Here is an 18,899-nt window from a genome sequence, read left to right on the forward strand (position 1 = left end):
TCCCTCTCTCTCTCACTCCCTCTCTCTCTCTCACTCCCTCCCTCTCTCCCTCTTTCTCTTACACATTCCTCCACCTCAATCTCTCTTCTACCTGTCAACTTCTCTTACTCTCTCTGACACACACACACACACATACACACACACTCTGGTGATAAAAAATAATGTGAGATGTGTTGTAGACAGAGGATTATCATGTTGGCGTTTAGACTGATTAAAAATCATCTCCTCTCTGATGAATCCTGACAAATTAGACCGAGCGTGTTTTATGAACAGTGCATCATTCATCTATTACATGTGATTATGGGCGTGTCAGACTTATTAGAACAGTCAAGCGTTAGAGCAGAAATTACATTTCACAGATGCTAAAAAACCAGTCTGGACCAGATCCAGCCAGTTTGGGTGGTCTGTGAGACACTTTTTTTTCCTTTCTATTTTTTTTTTCTCTTGACATTTTACCTTCAGAGCAGAAATGCCTTGATGCTGCATCATCACGACACACGCACGCGCACATGTACACACACACACACACACACACACACACAGAATCTTCCTCCCCGTTCAATGCGCATACCCTCACCCCCTGGAGCCTAGCCTCTCCTTGACCCCTGCTGACCTGGCATGCGGTGACCTTATCAACGCTGTGCTGTTGTTGCCATGGCGTCAGGGGTTAACCCCTCATGGCCTCAGGGTCATGAGTCCAGAAATGAGAAGCTATTCTCTGCCTGGCCGGTTTTGACAGATGAGCGGGTCATTCCTCTATTCAAGTCTTCACATCCTGACAGCAAGATGACTAATCTATCCATCCAGCTCCCTCCGTCCCTCCCTCTCTCTCCATCCCTCTCTCCCTCTCTCTCTCCATCCCTCTGCGTCTCCTCCTCCACAAAACGAGAGACAGAACATATGGATTCTTTAATAGATCTCCTCCTGCCCCTACACGACGTGGGTTCCACCTCCTCCGACTTCTTTTCTTTTCCCCGCCGAAGACGACGCATGGAAAACGCTTTCATAAAAAAAAAAAAGATATAAAATAAGTCCACAGCAAACAGTGTCAGAGCCAGCAGGAAAAACATTCCTCTCTTTCAACAGAGAGACAGAGAGAGAGAGAGAGAGAGAGAGAGGAGAATAGATAGGGATGAAATAGTGTAGGAGACTATAAAAAAGGGGACAGACCGTAAGAGAAAAAGACAGAGACAGTAGATGGTGAGAAGAAAAATGGAAGAGCCTATTTGTTTCCACCGGCAAAAACAACCATCTGATGTGGAAAACTGCGGTTCTGGACCAGCAGTCAGAGGGATGACTCTGAGGACACCTCTAGCTAATCAGGGTCGTCTCCTTCCAGTCCGTGTCAAAGCCCAGCTCCTCTCCCAAATCCAAACAATCAGAAAACACATAATCCCAGATCAGTGAAAGGTTTAGCAGCACAAAAAAAAACAACACTCAGCATACGCACTCACAAAGCCACTCTCAGGTGTGACAGAAACTCTGCGTGTGTGTGTGTGTGTTGTAAATTGTTGTGCCATTGTTTGGAACAAATGTCGCTAGTATGCTAGTACCTACTTATGAAAACCTTTTTCTTTATCCGTCTGTTTACTTATCTGTTTGCTTAATGTCAGTAATCGTGGAAACAGGAAGCGCGGCAACACTTATTTGATTATGGTTAATCGGAAGCGCTAGCTGCGTGTAGAGCAACATGTATTAAGATGGTGTCATTGCGCTGCAAAATCGCAACTGGAAGAACAAACACAACTGGAAGGAAATTTGGAAGAATAAAATCATTTCTTAGATGGAGGATATACAGCTTTCACCGCCTAATATGCAAACACATTTTATAACGTGCCCTCAAAACATACGCAAAACCAAGACTGAAGAGCTAGCAGTCTGCCGTTGTCTTCAGCTAATAGAAATTGATTAGCAATGCTTGTCAGCACAGACCACAGGGAGTCGGGGGGGCAAAGCTGCAATATCACTGCATTTTACATCAAGTGGGCAAAATCTATCAGATTGCAAAATGTGATGTGGGACGAACCTAAATATCGTGAGGGCTATCCACTCCAAATCCAAACGGGGTTTTTTTAATCTATGAAACGAGGTCAGATTTCCTCGCTGCGGGGTGGGAACTCGGCATCAACGTATTCTAGGATGAAAATCACTCTCTGCCTTTCGTTTCTCGTGACTGGAAGTCGAGTCTTTCAAATATGGGGGGGGGGGGGGCATTTTCCTTGCATGTTTCATTTTATTCATTTATTTTTAGGCCATAGCTCAATACTGCTAAAACTTGCATTATCTCGACACGCCAGAGAAGTTTGGGCACATCTGCTATGAAGACAGACGCGTCCGTTTATCTCAACCTTGTTAATGTTTAAAAGTATGCTCAGCACACACGCTAAAATTGACATTAAAGCTGTGTGTTTTAGAACGACGTTAATTTACATGCCAAACACGTTCGCGTAACGATTCTTCGGTTTCCCCACAAAGAGGGAACGTCGTTCTGCGGCTCTCCTTCACAGAAGACACACGAGAAGACGCTTCACGCAAACTGCATATCGAGCCAATCACGGTTCCTGGTATCTCTCTCTCTCTCTCTCTCTCTCACACACACACACACACACATCTGAAAAAACTCTCAAAATCCCACAGAACCTTTCTACAGAACCTTTTCTCTCTCTCTCTCTCCCCCCCCCCCTCTCTCTCACACACACATCTGAAAAAACTCTCAAAATCCCACAGAACCTTTCTACAGAACCTTCTCTCTCTCTCTCTCTCTCTCTCATACACAGACAGACACAAAAACAAATGACAGAATGATATAAATCATCTCTCTTTCCATCTCTTTCTTTTGTTGGTCTTGCAACTGGGTCTTTCTTTGATGACTAAATGTTAGCAATGTTGCCCCAGACTTTTATACAGTTTGGATTCCTCATTGGATTGGATTCCTCATTGACGACACCAGCAGGTTCAGAGTGAAGAAAAGAGAAGGAAAAAATGGGGGGGGGGGGGGGGGGGGGGTGTGATTTTTGTCATGTCTATAACCCCCCCTCCCCCCATAAAAGGCTCCCTGTAGCCCCCCCCCCCCCCCCTTCCATTTCTCCTCAGGGTCTCATTCACATTCCACCATCTCCACGGCAACGCTGCATTTGGATGCTGGTCACTACGCACACATATACACACACAACCCCAGTGCCCTTTGAGGGGAAGACACACTCCACTTATGCTCGCATGCCACTGGAGACTGACAGCTTCCTCTCCCCAGCTCCCCTCACACTGACACAGTCTACTCTGCATCTCAGATCAGAGAGGAGGGAGAGATAGAGAGATAGAGAGAGAGAGAGAGGGGGAGGGAGGGAGAGAGAGGGAGGGAGAGGGGGCAAGACAGAGAGAGAGAGAGAGAGAAAGGAAAGAAGGAAGGAAGGAAGGAGGAGGAGGAGGGGGGGCATGGAATGGAAGAGGTGTGAGGGGGGGGGGGGGAACCAGAGAAACACGTTTCTGTATCTTCTTCAGATCAACAAATAATTACATTTCTTGACTCTCTTGCCACAGTAACAATGTGCTTTGAATTACAACGATTTGGCCCCAAGGGTTGCTCTAAGAGAGAGAGAGAGAGAGAGAGAATGAAAAAGAGAGTGAGAAAAGAGAGAGAGAGAAAGAGGGAGGGAGGAAGGGAGAGGGAAAAAAAAAAAACCCCAAAAAACGGGGCAGGCAGAAAGAGAGCCGGGAGGGAAGAGAGATTTAGAACGTAAAAATCAATAGCGACACACAAAAGGAACCAGTGCACGTGCCAGAATGCCCCCCCCCCCACCTCACGGCTCAGTGAGCCAGGGACATCACGGTGCAGGGTGAGCTAATGAAATGCTAATATTGCCTTAATTCTCCCACACAAGGGCACAGTGAGAGCCCAGGAGAGGGTTAGAGAGAGAGAAAAGAGGGGTCATTCACCCTCTTTTACAGGGGCACGCGCCTTTCCTAAACGAGCGTGGCTGCGAGTCCGACCCACGCCTTGTTAGCAGCTGAGCTTACACACACACACACGCATACAACTTAAAAGAACATCCAGAGTTTGACTCCATTATTTTTTGTAACACAAACGATAAAAATACTTTTGAGACGTGTGGTGAGTGTCTGTATGTGTGTGTGTGTGTGTGTGTGTGAGAGAGAGAGAGAGAGAGAGAGGAAACTCAGATAACCTCATACAATATATGCCAAGTCCTGCTCAACAACTAGAACCCCCCCCAACCCGCCCAACCACCACACACACACACACACACACACACCAAAAAAAAAAAGAAAAGAAAAGAAAAGAAAAGAAACAGTAGTAAGAGGAAGATGTGGAGAACGCTGACTATCCCCAGACCACTGGGAGGTATCTCACATCCAGTGGCAGCCACAGAGCAAAATTTCTAAGGTCAGGCGTCCAAGCACAGCAGCAGACTAAACACTGAAAAAACAGTGCCTATGAAGAGAGGAGAGAGAGCCGAATGACTTTAACATGTATGCTTGGAACAGTGGAGTCCGAAACAGAGCCTGAACAACACGGCAGAAACAAGAAGGACAAAGAACTGGGCTTTAGAATAAAACACTACCCTATTCTCCGCACATTCTTCCCACAGAAAAAGAAAAAAAAAATCAACAAAATGCATTTACGACATGAACTGTGGAAATAATGGTGCCCACCCTTTGGTCGACAGATCAGATCCAAGGCAGCTCAAATTCTCTCTCTCTCTCTGATACTGCAATATGGGGGGAGCAGGAACCAATTGCAAACCATGGAACCATGCAACAACCAATCATGAAGCAAGCAGCAGCAGGTCAGCCAATGGCAGAGCTGCCAGTGAGGAGGTGTGACTCGTCCTACAGCTGGTTTCAATTAGCTACAGAGAATCTGTTCAGGTCCTACACAGGCCAAGACAACGAAGAGAGAGAGAGAAAGAAAGAGAGAGAGAGAGAAAAGAGAGAGAGAGGGGGAAAGAAAGAAAAGAGAAAAAAAAGAACATCAGCCCTAAAATAGCAATGGCTCAGTTTACTGTTACAAAAACCTGAGGCACAGACACACACACACACACACACACACACACACACACACACACACACACAAGCGAAATCTTGTTTAAAAATCTCTAAAACATCCCGAACTCACATAGTACGCGCAGCTTATACAGACTCTAAATACACAATGCTCAAACACTCTGCTTTTTCAAAACTCGGACAAAGAACTTCGGGGAGCTTCAGAAAGCTCTGGAAACAGATCTGGGCTACGCGGCGTGCACCAAGTTGTTCGAGAGAAAAGAGAGAGAGAGAGAGAGAGAGAGAGAGAGAAAAAAAGACTCCGTTCCTCCAACCTCCATTTTGCCCTTCACAGCCTTTGAGAGTTCCCTCAGGGAATGGCTTTAGATAGAGTACTATACCTGACATACACTTTTTATACACCCCCTTGTCTTCATTTCTCCTGCCTGCTGCATCACAGAGGAACTACAGCATAACGCATTACTGTAGTAACTCTCTCTGATCCCTTCCTCCACAGAGAGAATGAATTATGACTCTTTTTTTATAAGTGTGGTCCCTGTTATTAGTTGCACAGTTTTATTTATATACTTTTTCAACCATATCCAAAGCCAATTTGTTATTGTGCTGAGGTGAGGGGTAGGGTAGACTACATGCCAGCCCAGCCAAGCCCCCCCCCCCCCCGAAGAAACATGGGGGTTAAACATCTGGGGTTGGCTTAGGTTTAACTCAATGGCACAAGGTCACCTCCAATCCAGTGCCTTACAGCACATCCTTATGTGCCCTATCTGGGATTCGAACCCCCAACTTTGTAGTGCCTGGTATGGAGCATGGAACACAATGGTTCTCAGTCTGTTCTGCAGAGGCCCCCCCGCGCTGCCCTTCAAATCTTTGATTCAGCCCTTCATTATCACAGCTGATTGAGCTGATCAAATGCTTAATGATGATGAGTTGATCAGTGGAATGAGGTGCACTAGTGCTGAGCTGAAACAAATATGTGTGTGTGTGTGTGTGTGTGTGTGTGTGTGTGTGTGTGGTGCAGTGCAGTGCATGCACGCCCCTGACCTAACACACTGAAATACTGATCATTTGGCACATCCATCTGAGTCAACATTCAAAAGATGTCAGAATGTTCTCATGGCAGCAGACGATTCACAATGAGCTATTGTAAAGGCTTTTTATGATGGCCCATAATGGTTAATAATGAAAAGTCTCATAACATGTTTCGAGTGTTGTTATTCATTCAGGTTTCGAGTCTTGTTACATGGAACATCGTAAATTTCCTCTCTCTCTTCTGTCGGTTTTTGTATCTCTGTACAGGAGAGATCAGGAGTAAGCATTTGATCTGGCGACGGCAGTTCAGATTTGGTTTTCTTATAATGTAATCAAAAAAGCCCTCCATTTGGATTCTGCCTCGCTGTCAGGGGTTTTACCGACGGGAACGAGAGAAAGTTCTAGAATTCTAACGTGTGCCCGAAAAGAAATCTGAAGATAAGATGGACTCACTTGACCTTGGCATGGATATGAGAGAGAGAGAGAGAGAGAGAGAGATGATATCTCTGACTCCTTTGTTTCAGGAGATGACACACTCTTATCAGACAGTACACCTGATTCCTCCCTCCCCCCCCCCCCCCCCCCCCCCCCACCACCATTTCACCCCCCCGGCCCAGGCCCAGCCCCACCCCCCCAGCCCCAGCCCATGATGTTTTGCATTGGGTGAGAGCAAGCTGTCGAGAGTCAGAGCCGCCTGACTGGTGAGCTGACAGACAAATATGCACGCACATACACACGCACACGCACACGCACACACTACCTGACAGGTTTAGATGAGTACAAATACACACACACATACACACACACACACAAATACTTTTGAAAGCCTTAGAGAAGCAATAAAAAACAAACAAACAAACAATAAAAAACAGACCAAAAACTCCCATTCTGCCTATGAGCACTCGGAGCAATAAACCTGAGGTACCTCATTTGAGATAACTCACTTTATGCTAACCGAGCCGCGTGAGCTTAGCCCCAGTGGAGATAAAATTACGGAAAGCCGAGATAGCCAAAACGGGCACTTTATTTGGCATTTATCCGGTCAGACTGGCCATCCGCCACAGAGACGCGTCCCTGGCTGAGGTAAGACAATATACACATGGTGATATGTGTGTAACTGCCCCACTGACGTATTTAGAAGCTAGTCATCTGACTGCTTATCAGCACGAGTCATGTCAGCCTCGGTCAGACTCCATCCATCAACAAACTGTTTTCTGAACACAGGACTCCCATTGGCTGGGATGTTTTTGGGTTGGGGTTTTTTTTTTTTTTCCCCCCTATTTCCATGCGCAGTTTCGATACGGGCGTGAATCTATCAAGCGGGGTTGCCATTTTTGACACAGTCAAAGTCGGATATCTGTTGGTGCCAACTCCCACACGGCATTCAAAGTCAAAGAAATCGTCTGACTTTTGCACACTCCCTGTGGATTTTTACACAAACACAGAATCCATAAGTATCTGTCTGCCTGCTTTAACCTTTCTGTTCAGGTGAAATTTGACTGGCTCATTTCCATATAGTGTGTGTGTGTGTGTGTGTGTGTGATTCTATTCTGGATTCTTCGCTCTGTGAAAAACAGGGTGGGGCCGTGATATATGTGTGTGTATGTGTTTGTGTGTGTGTGTGTGTGTGTGTATTAATCCTTTTACAAGATCTTATCTGTTTTTTTTTTTACAAAACCAAGATCCCGTTGCCTTTGTTGCATTAAGGATGCCACGAAGTGTCGTGTGAAAACTGTCAATGAAATATTTCGCTCTGACGCTCATTTTTTGACCTGAGCATTCCTGTTGGGTTAACCGCTACGGCCTGAATACTGAGTGATGTTATTGAGTGCACGCCATACGACTGACCGCATATTTCCAGTAAAAGGGGAGACGGGGGGCTGGATTCGGTCGACGTGTGTTCGGCGAGGACTCGCAAGACCAGTTACTACATTAACAGCATTTTTACACCTGGCATGCCAGATCTACCCCGTCATGTAGGGGCTGTGAAATGAAGACTCGCGTCTGAATCTCACTATTTTCCATTTCACGCACCAAAGTGCAGCAGCAGCCGGTGCCTCAAAGTCTTCCTTCTGTCCTCTTTCAGGCTCCGCCACAGAATTTGATTTTTTTATCAGCGTAGCCAAAAACAGGGTTTTTAACGTCGTGTTTCTAATTCTGTCAAAACGCTCCTCAAAACAGCGGTGGGATGATGAGTTTGGTCATCGCTGATAGCATCTTCTGTGACCAGTATGACGACCGGTAGCCCGGCGCTGTGAGGCAGGGCCGTACACCCGTTCGGAACCGGAACGGTCGACCCCAAAGGGAGAGGCGCCCCGGTCAGGGCTGGGTTCAGAGGTCAGGGCAACGGGGCAGACGTGCACAGACGCTATGGGAATGACTTCCTGTATGTAAAACACAAATGGTCAGTCCGTCTAAGAGAGCATCAATAAGTCAAGTAAACCAGTAAACCCCCCCCCCCCTCAACCACCACACACTCCCCAGAGCTTCTCTCTTCCATCCTCTCCCCCTGCCCATTCCTCTTGTCTCTGCCTCCTCTCTCTCTCCTCCTCTCTCGGCTGACTGGAGATCACGTTGTCAGCAGTTATCCAAACGTGAGCCCAAGTGCCAATTAGAACGAGGAACCAGACGCCCTCCTTCAGAGAACAGGCCTCATGTCCTCCACACATGAGAGTGAGCTGCTGTGATACACACACACACACACACTCAAAATGAGGTATCAGAAAAAAAAAAGGCAAAAAATGCAAAAAACACTCTTAAACACAGACATGAGTGGCAACAGATTGGGTTACACTCTGTTATCGACTAACACACTTACACACACACACACACACAAACAAAGAGAGATAAAAGTGTTTCAGCACATTCCAGGTTGACTCCCTCTCCTGTCGGGCTAAAAATACCCTGATTTAACGCCCGTCTGACAGACAGGGTCTTATATGAGAGCAGATCTGGGTCTCCCTGTTCTCTGTTACAGACATATGGAGGATTTACTTTCACTTTCAGACCGCTAATGATTGTCTCAGAGCTGTCAACTCCTCCCAGGAGTTTGAAAAGACAGGAGGATTTCAAAACACAGGAGAGTTTAAAACACAGGAGGGTTTAAAAACACAGGAGGGTTTGCTACGGTAATGAGGGATGCGCTTCCGGAATGTCCAGCTCAGGCAGATAATGCAAAAACAGCGCCCCAGATAATTAACCGCTAACACAACTGCTCCTTTAAACAAAGCATAATGCTTCATAAAGCTTTATTCATAAAGCTCTCTCTCACTCTCTCTCTCTCCTCTGCCTGTCACTGCCTTTTAAAACTGGCACCCAGTTTCACCACTCAACATGCTTCTCGACAGGAGTGCTGGCACACTGGTTAATACACATTCACAGGCGTGGAATCGCTGGCTAACGTCCAAACACATGCTTCCTCTAACTTCCAAAGACACAAGCGAGGGTGTCGAAAAAAAAAAAAAATTTCCTGACCCCTCTGCTGCCCAAAAAGATATAAGCTTTTTTTTTTGCTCTTGAGCTGTAACTGGTATTGGTTTTTTTGCCCTCTTTTTTCTTTTTAATTTGGTTCCCAAACTGAAAACACTGTGAGATTTAGCAGTGTTTTGATCATAGTATTTAAGAAGACGTTTTTTATTTTATTTTATCTTATTTATTTATTTGATGCCGTTAACTTCATTTGCAAGTTTCTTTAAAGCTGCGTTAAAGTGTTTTATGACATAAAAAAAACAAAAAACAAGAACGAATTAAATGAATAAGACGTCATGTGCTGACTACAGTTGAAAATCTGCAAGATAAATAATAAACTTGGGTTTGTGAATAATAAACGGTGTCTAGTGAGATGCACAGCTGTTGCTGGTCAGCAATGTGGAAAACTTGATTATAGCAGAACCATGGCTGTTCACAGACGTGAAGGGCAAAGACTGCAGAAAACACACACACACACATGCGCGCACACACACACACACACACACACACACACACACACACACACACAGATATCGTCACTTGGGACATAGATTCACAGAAAAGGATTCAATCCCCTTGTGCAGGCAAAAAGGCTTTGATGTGAAAGCGACATATTTGCCAAACGAGACACAGACGAGTCGTAGTCTCATCGCCCTTATCAGCCTTTGCTCTGAAGAGACGAGGCGTATTACACAGACTTACCTGCTCTCACAAAGAGACCTTACAACACAAAGACTATCAGAAAATCTGTGTCTGTGTGTGTGTGTGTGTGTGTGTGTGTGTGTGTGTGTGTGCGCGCGCGTACATGCTTGGTGTGAATTCGCTACAAGACAGGGGAGAAGACACACACACACACACACACACACACAATTAATTTCTAATTTAATAAACTGCTTTTTATACGAATTAGAAAAAGAGGTGAGGATATTTAGCCCTGGAGTCTCAGGCAGACATGTAACAGTTGGCCTTGGTGTACGATATTAAATTTAAAACAGCAACAACAACAACAGGTAAACCTGGAGAAAGGCATAAATAGAAATGAAAGCCAAGTTGGCACAGAGCAGAGAAAGGTACTCGGGGAGAGTGAGAGAGATAAAAATCTATCCACTCTCACACAGAGATTCAATCAATACCTGTTTAAAAATACAGTACACCTGCAGCTCTATCCTGCCTCTTTCTCCAAATTCACACTCTACACTCGCTCTACCCCACCTAGTGACTTTGATCAATATCTATTCACAGCAGTAGGTGGCGTCCACTATCGTCCAAACCCAGGACTCACTGCTCCCCACGGCACCAGGAATAAGACATTCATCCTCTGTCCCCTATCCCACAGTTAACATCTGCAGAGGGTTTAGGTCCATTCGATGAGGCGCTGTCGGCTGACTCTGATTGGTCCGTTCCGTTCCTTCATTCTTCACGCGGTTAAACCAAGAACAGGCATGTGTTACCGTGCACATGTGGTCCCTTTCATATGTCAGAGGTGAGACGTGTAATGATTAGCCCTTTCGCACGTGCGGTTCTGTCCGAGAATGTTCTGGGAATTTAACGGGACGAGGTTCTGTGTGTCTGTGTGTGTGTGTGTGTGCACGTGTGTGCGCGTGTGAAAGCGAGCCATAGTCAAAATGCAGACCAAAGCTGATCTGGCAGTTTGCCGGTGTTGGACCGAGTACGATTTCTGGCGGCAATGTTCCATGGAAGACTGAAGTGTGAACAGATGCGCTCGTCCTGTGACTTGTTCGTGACGAGTCGAGTCGGGAAACTTAAATCATTTGAACAAACGCTCGCAAACCAGTGAAATGCGATGATAATTAATGCGTTAAAAAATGTGTGGAAATTGGACAAATTTTGAAACCAGAGAGTTTCTGTCTATCCGAACCATGGATGAAATCAACCAAGAACTGAAAGGTGCCATTCAGGATGTAGAACAAAACAAAGTGTCTTCCGCCATGTGCACCTTCTCCTCCATCTCCCGGGGTTTTCATGCGATGTACAAACATGCTAAACCCAGAAATGTTCTGGTAAATAGGCTGTGAGTGTAAAAGGAAGAATCTGCCAACCTTGCCCCAGAAAAACTAATCCAACACCGTTCTGGGTTGTATCTGAAAGGAACTTATTGTTGCGGTATCTCATAGCGGTTTCAAGAAAATATCCTTGTCATATAGATAGGTAGATAGGTAGATAGATAGATAGATAGATAGATACTTTATTCATCCTGAGGGAAATTTAGGCGATTTATATTGTCGTGGTACTACCCTTCAAGCACATACAGACCAGTATAATCATACAGATTGACAAATCCTGTAATTTTCAAACAAGTGACATGGTTACAACTGTCTTACTATACACGTGTTCCAAACAGGCAACAACACTGTGGCCATATTGGTGGTATGGAAAGGTTGCAGTATCTATGTCCCAACTGTGACAGTTTGATTAACTGAAGGTTCATTGACAGCTCAATTCAATGGACAGTTCAATTCTGACCATTCTGAGCAAGTCAAGTAACACCAAGGATAGCTCCAGATGCAACGACATTAAAAAGTAATAACTATTACAATTCTCTCTGGATACCAATGTCAGCTAAACGGGGAAAAAAACGCGATGGCTGTTCTGAATATGTGTGACTTAGATTAACGTTCCCCCAAAATGAAGCGCTGGTTCTCAGCAGATGTTATTTCAAACTGTTTGCATTTCTGAGATGTGACATGATATTAGGTAGAGTGTTCATATCTGGCAAGGCAGCGACACATGACAAGGAATCAGAATTACAGGAGAGAGAGTGTTTGGACAGTCAACAGATGCTTGTGAAGAGATAAAAAAAAAACATTTTATGACTGTAAATGGAAAGACAAGTCTTCAGTCTATTAACCGGATACGGAACAACCTCTGTCAACTACATTAGATCCGCCTTAAGGCCCAAACTGAACCAGAAAGCAGCTATCGCATTTACCACTCAGGCGGTTACTGTTAAATTATCGGTGATAGAGCACTAGCGTGACGTGATGTCTCGAAACGGGTGTGGCGAAGAAAAGCATAAGCGCATTCTTGCGAGCGAGCTAAGATAAAATTCGTTAACATACAGAATCACACCGACACGCAGGTCATGACACAGAAACCTTGGTGAAAATCCCGTGACCCCTGTTCCTAGTCCTTTGAACCAGTGTATGCTAGCCCTGATCTCATCAGATCCAGCGCAATTTTCCCATAGATTTTGGTAAAGATGAAGGTTAGCGGTGCTACAGAGGGTAAATCGTTGAGAACGCAGTTAGCATCTGAGAGCAGCATGCCCTACTGCTGTTAGCGCTGGACAACAATGCGGATAAAACATGACTGTCAAACAGTCTGTAACCAACACAAAAAAAAAAAAAATCAGGCACAATGCAAGCTTGTTCAAGTTCATCATTTGAGCAGCGAGGAGACAGGAAAAAGCCAGCGATGACTGAGGAGCCCACGGCAGGGCCAGCTGCGTGATAGACTAGCCTTTTGAGTCACAACGGCACTCTTTGAAAAGAACGGCCGCCATTTTGGATCCGCTGCAAATGGCGTGATTTTGGGGAACACACACACACACACACACACACAAACAAAAAAAAAGGGCTGGCAGGCTGGCGCCGGAGGCACCGTTCCACCATGGCACTTGATGCCCGTGGCACCGCCAGTGGGCAAGTACATGACAATCGGTAGGCCGGGCCAAGGATGGGCAGAAATTCAGAGACGCGGGCGGTGGTTTTGATGGAGAGAACTTCCATTGAGCTGCACCAGAGGAGGGTCTTTCAAATTCAATTGCACACACACACACACACACACACACACACACACTCATCACTCATCTTTGCACTCGCACACACAGGCCACTGGCTTGTGTCTTTGTGAAAAGGAAAAAAGGGGGAAGTGACAGTTTATTCTGGGGAGACAAACAAGGCCCTTTTTTTCCCCTCTTTGAAATAGCCCATTCTACTCAACTCAAGACAGGGGTCAAAGGGTATTTTACGGTTATCATGTGACCGGAGTCTGGTGCGAGTTAAAGCCAGTCTAAATAAACTTGGCTTAAATCACAAAGCTGATTCAGTAGCTTCAGCTGAACACTAAGTGCTGCGCGCTTTAGAACAACAGCCCCTTCACTCCACTTCTCTTCAGTGTCTCAGTCTTTGTCTGGAGCCAAAGATTAAAACCAGTTCACTCAATGCAACTGGACTCAAAGGTTAATTACATACACTGAAACTGTGGCCGTGTCCCTCAGACCTCTGGGAGACAATAAAAGATCCGAGTAAATGCTGGGCATTTTCACCACCTGGCGAACTCTTGACATCGAAGGCTTCTCTCTTAATGCACTCCTATAGAAGGTATGCACGTGACATCACAGTAGGCGGGAGTCACTGCGGTTACACCCACTGAGTGGCAGAGAGACAACAGAAGACAGTTCGCGAAACACTTAACGTAGGCCTACGATAACTTAGGCTAACTTAACAACCATATACCTTGGATTTGTTTTGATTCTTCGAGAGGTGATTGTGTTTATGGCAAGAGACGTGTGAGAGAAATTTGGTCTTCTTCGACCGTACTTTTGGTGTGTTAGGCCAGGTAGCTTTTTCCTTTGCCTATAATGAGTGGAAATGGAGAGGACAGCGCTTAACGTAGCGTAGGCCTAACTATTTTAGTCGGACTTTAGTTTTGCTTTTTCGATAGGAGATGTTGTTTATGACATGTGAGATGTCAGACCAATTGGGTGATCATTAGATTCTATTTTGGAACATTAAGCCTTTTCTCACTCCCGGTTTCGCAGTTTCTCCTGCTAAAGGCAGCCATGTTGCAGCATGTTTTACCGCCGCAACTCAGCCCGACTGAGGGGGCGTATTCTGTTGGGAAAGTGACGTCAGTGCATACCCTCTGTAGACCAACATGTAAGTACTGATGTACTAATTAAACCAGTAATGTAATTAATACATCATTGTTCATATTAGTTCATATTTATCACATCACATGCTATGTCTCTGTTAGTCTTTCTAGGTTTACAGTATGCACAACATAGGAAAATGTGTCTAATTTCCATAACACAAGTGCTAGGGAAACACCCCCGCATACACACACACACACACACACAACACACACAACACACACAGACCTCCACCGCACTTCTCTAGGCTTTTGTCCCGATTTACTAGCATTAAAAAATGGACAGAGAACAAACTCTTCGTCCTTTGAAAAGGAGGAGGCCGTGACAGCCCCAGGCTCGCGCGAGTCTCCTCTGACGTGGACTGGCTAACGGCGTTAGAGACGTCGACTCATCCTCCCTATTATGCCCAACGACGATAACGACACCGATGCGTAGCCGTTGCTAGGCCGCTCTCACGCGCGAGCCGTAATGATATTACGAGGCAGCGGCGGACTCTAGGTGAGGGTAGAGTCTTCATTAAGCCAGCGGTGCTTTGATTAAAGGGCATCTCCGCTCGTGTCCTGAGGGAAACTGCAGACAGTTTATGTTCTTTTGCGGTAATAAGTAATCATTCCCTCCTCTGCGCCGTCTTTCTTCTCGACTTCTGAGGACGCAATATTTTTCATCTGGATGTACTTCTCCGGCGTTGGGAGTGATTATCCTTCTGCACCCCCGCCCACCCCCACCCCCGCCATCGCCCCCACCCTCCCGCCTGCTATTGGTGGTGATGGAGCTGTGAGAGAGTGATGATGGCGGAAAGGTAATGTGTCTTTCTAAAACTTGTTCTTTCTGTTTTCCGTCAGCGAGCTTTGTGTGGGCAGCCTCTTGGCACCAATTGGCACATCTGAAGAACGACAACCAAATTCAATTTCTCTTGGAGAAACACAACTCCTCCCCTCTCTGTTTCCTTCTCAAACTCACACCCCACCCCGCCCCCCTCTCTCTCTGTCTCTCTCTCTCTCTCTCTCTCTCTTTATTTTGCTCATGCTGTCTTTTTATCTGCAGGCACATTTCACTGACTCAGGGAGGATGCTAAGCAGAGCAGGTACACAGTAAGAGAGAGAGAGAAAGAGAAAAACAGTGCGAGTCGCGTGTGTGTGTGCGTGCGTGCGTGTGGTGACAGATACTCTTATCTGCCCTGCTTTAATGTCTGTGCCCTGTAAGTTTTCCATTATCTCTACAATAGACTATGACCTACCAGCACCTTCCCTAAAGAACTCTGGGATATCAGTGTCACTTTCCGAGACCATGAATCTGGTTCCCTAAATCCATTTCAACCAACCCTCTGTGGTTTCTGATTGGCTGAATAGCGCACATACACATTACCCAGGTAACGTCTCAAATGTGGGAAGCTCTGATCGGGGTGTACAGTCTTAAAAAGCCTGAAACTGTTCTCCCATCAGTATAAAAACGTTAATACCAGAAAGGGAACTTAGGCAAACAGTCAGCATACCTAAAGACAGATCAGCCAGAAGACAGCCGGCGAGGTGCTGCTCCATTCTCAATAGCACAGATCTAACAATTTGGATCATATCTATTATTTGTTACTGTTTGTTTATAGAGGTTCTGGGCTTTCTACCCTGTGCCAGCTATTTGTCACGTCACTGTGCTTCTCCTCGCGCCTGGTTTGTTTGTAAAACTCTACCATCTCTAATTTCTCCATTTGTTCCCGTGACAAGAGCTTTTTTTTTTTACGAGAAAACGGTTCTCCAACAACATCAGTTGTCAAAGCGTTCACGGAGCTCCCGCCCCTTTGCCATGTGCATATCAAAGACAATTGAAAGAGAATTCTTGATGAACATGAGGCTTCAATGAGATCTCTTATTGAGACAGGAATAGGGGATAACAGCTTCAAACCACACCTGCAAAAAAAAAAAAAAAAAAAAAAAAAGAAAACTACAATATTGGCATGGATTTCAGAGCATCACCCTCTCTGTTTTTTTGGTTTTTTTTGTATCCTTGTTTCATTCTGCTGAACGACCAGATTTTCTGCAGTAAGGTTCGATTAACTCTCACCGATCCCTCCTCATCTGCCCCATCTTACAGGCGCCGAGGCGGGAAACCTTTTACTGATGGCTCTAACACTTTCGCCATTTCTCGCCGTATTGATCCGGTTCGTCAAAAGCCATTTAGCGCTTTAGCATTTCTCGCTACCCAGCGACTGCCCCCCCACCATTTTCCTGAGTTTAACAAAAAAAAAAAAAAAACACGCTTGAAAAGGGGGCGCCTGTGATTCACCTGTTGTCATTACACCTTCCATCGATCCGAAAGAGATCAGTTCCTCCGCTTTAAAACCGTCCCCTTCGGACTGACTCTGGCTGAACGTTTACTCGCGCAAAAAAAAACGGTTTTTAATCTGAAAGGCTGCTTTTTTTTTTTTTCCCTCCAAACCTTTTGGAATCTGTTAAAGAGGGAAACGTTCGTTATCGGCGGTTACAGCTCTGTCTACGCATCTCTTCAGCTCGTTATGCCGCATCCTCGGGCGTAGCTTCTCCGAGCCAGATGATTCATCCTCCCAGTATCTTTTCTTTTTTCTTTTTTTTCTTTCTTCCCTTTTTTTTTTCTTTTTTTTTTTTTTTTTTAAACTAACGTTGAGGATATGAACTTGAATCACGTTTTCGCCTCGAGCGGTTCCCGTGATGCCGCGTTTTGCTGAATCGCCGCGGGGTAACGCCTGTCAGGACAAATCGTGCAAATGCATGGACGGGCCATGCGACTGGCCCGCAGCCAATAACCAAGGCCCGCGTTTATGCAACCGCTATCCCTAGGGGTGTCCAGCTGTGACCTCTGACCCTACTGGACCCCAGCACATCACAGGATATGCGGTAACTCAGCCTGCGGAGCGAGATGAAGGTTTAACCTTGTCTTTCTGTGGATAATGACTCAAGTACCTTTAGACTGTGGCTTCCCTGGGTTGAGCTATGAGAACCAAGTACCTCTGTTTATTTCTCTCTCTCTCTCTCTCTCTCTCTCACTTTTTTGTGCAAATAGAGAATCAGCCTTCTAAAATCTGTGGCCAGCTGCCCAGACATGATGATTAGAGTATCACATTTAAATCAGCCTCTGTACTCTTTCACCATACTACACTATACTAAACCACATCAGACCACACTAAACTAAACCACACAACATAAAACTATACTAAACCACATCAGACCACACTAAACTAAACCACACCACATTAAACTATACAGAACCACACCACAGTAAACTATACTAAACCATATAACACCACATCACACCGCATTAAACTGTACTAAACCACACCACATTAAACTATACTAAACCATATCACACTAAACTATACTAAACCACACCACATCAGACCACACTATACTAAACCACACCACATAAAACTATACTAAACCACACCACATCAGACCACACTAAACTAAACCACACCACATTAAACTATACTAAACCACACTACATAAAACTATACTAAACCATATCACACCACACTAAACTAAACCACACCACATTAAACAATATTAAACCACACCACATTAAACTATACTAAACCATATCACACTAAACTATACTAAACCATATCACACCACATCACACCACACTAAACTATACTAAACCAACTGACCCTAAACTATACTAAACCATATCATACCACACTAAACTACACTAAACCACAGAACATTAAACTATAGTAGACCACACTAAATTATACTAAACCATATCACACCACACTACACTAAACTACACTAAACCACAGAACACAACATTAAACTATACTAAACCACACTACACCACACTAAAGTATACTAAACCACACCACACTAAACTATACTAAACCATATCACACCACACTATACAAAAATTTACCATACTACATTAATATAAACCATACCATACCACACCACACCAAACCACACCACACTGTACGAAAACATACCATATAATACTATACTATATTAAACCATAACAATACTATACAATATTAAACCATACCACACTATCCCCTGTCACTCTTTGATTAACTGTTTTCTCCCCTCTTTGTCTGTATACGGTAAGATTCCCTTTATGTGGGAATTCGGTGGGAAATTGCCTTCACACACTAAGTCAGACGAGCCACAGGGAAGACGTGGCCCAGGTCAGAATTCTGCGAAGTTTCATTAAACGCGCTGCGATTCTAGATGCCAAAGAAAGATGCTGTAAAGTCCCGGATCCTCAGATTTATTACCCGGACCCTAAACGCTCCTACCTGCTTGTGACTGCTTGAGGGAAAGGGGGTTTTAAGCCGTTTCTTGCTTGGCGGACAAATGTCACCGCGTGTGCTGCAGTGGAGCGGAATTCTCTGACACGCTTGGAGAAAAAGGTCAAGATCAACTGGGAGCGTTCACCTAATTAAAGGAGCTGTCCCGCGCTGCCTACGTTTTCCGCTCTCTCTCTCTCTCTCTCTCGCTCCCTCTCTCTCCTCTTCGCCCTCTCTCTCTCT

General features: G+C 45.2%; 1 protein-coding gene across 1 annotated transcript in view; it reads right to left on the reverse strand.

Annotated features, from left to right (window-relative positions):
• The window catches only part of wasf1 (WASP family member 1), a 55,517-nt gene that overhangs the window by 29,490 nt on the left and 7,128 nt on the right, over positions 1-18,899 (reverse strand). The gene's annotated exons all lie outside the window — the stretch shown is intronic.

This window comes from Chanos chanos, chromosome 4, assembly GCF_902362185.1.
Source record: "Chanos chanos chromosome 4, fChaCha1.1, whole genome shotgun sequence".
In the NCBI taxonomy this organism is placed as follows: Eukaryota; Metazoa; Chordata; class Actinopteri; order Gonorynchiformes; family Chanidae; genus Chanos; species Chanos chanos.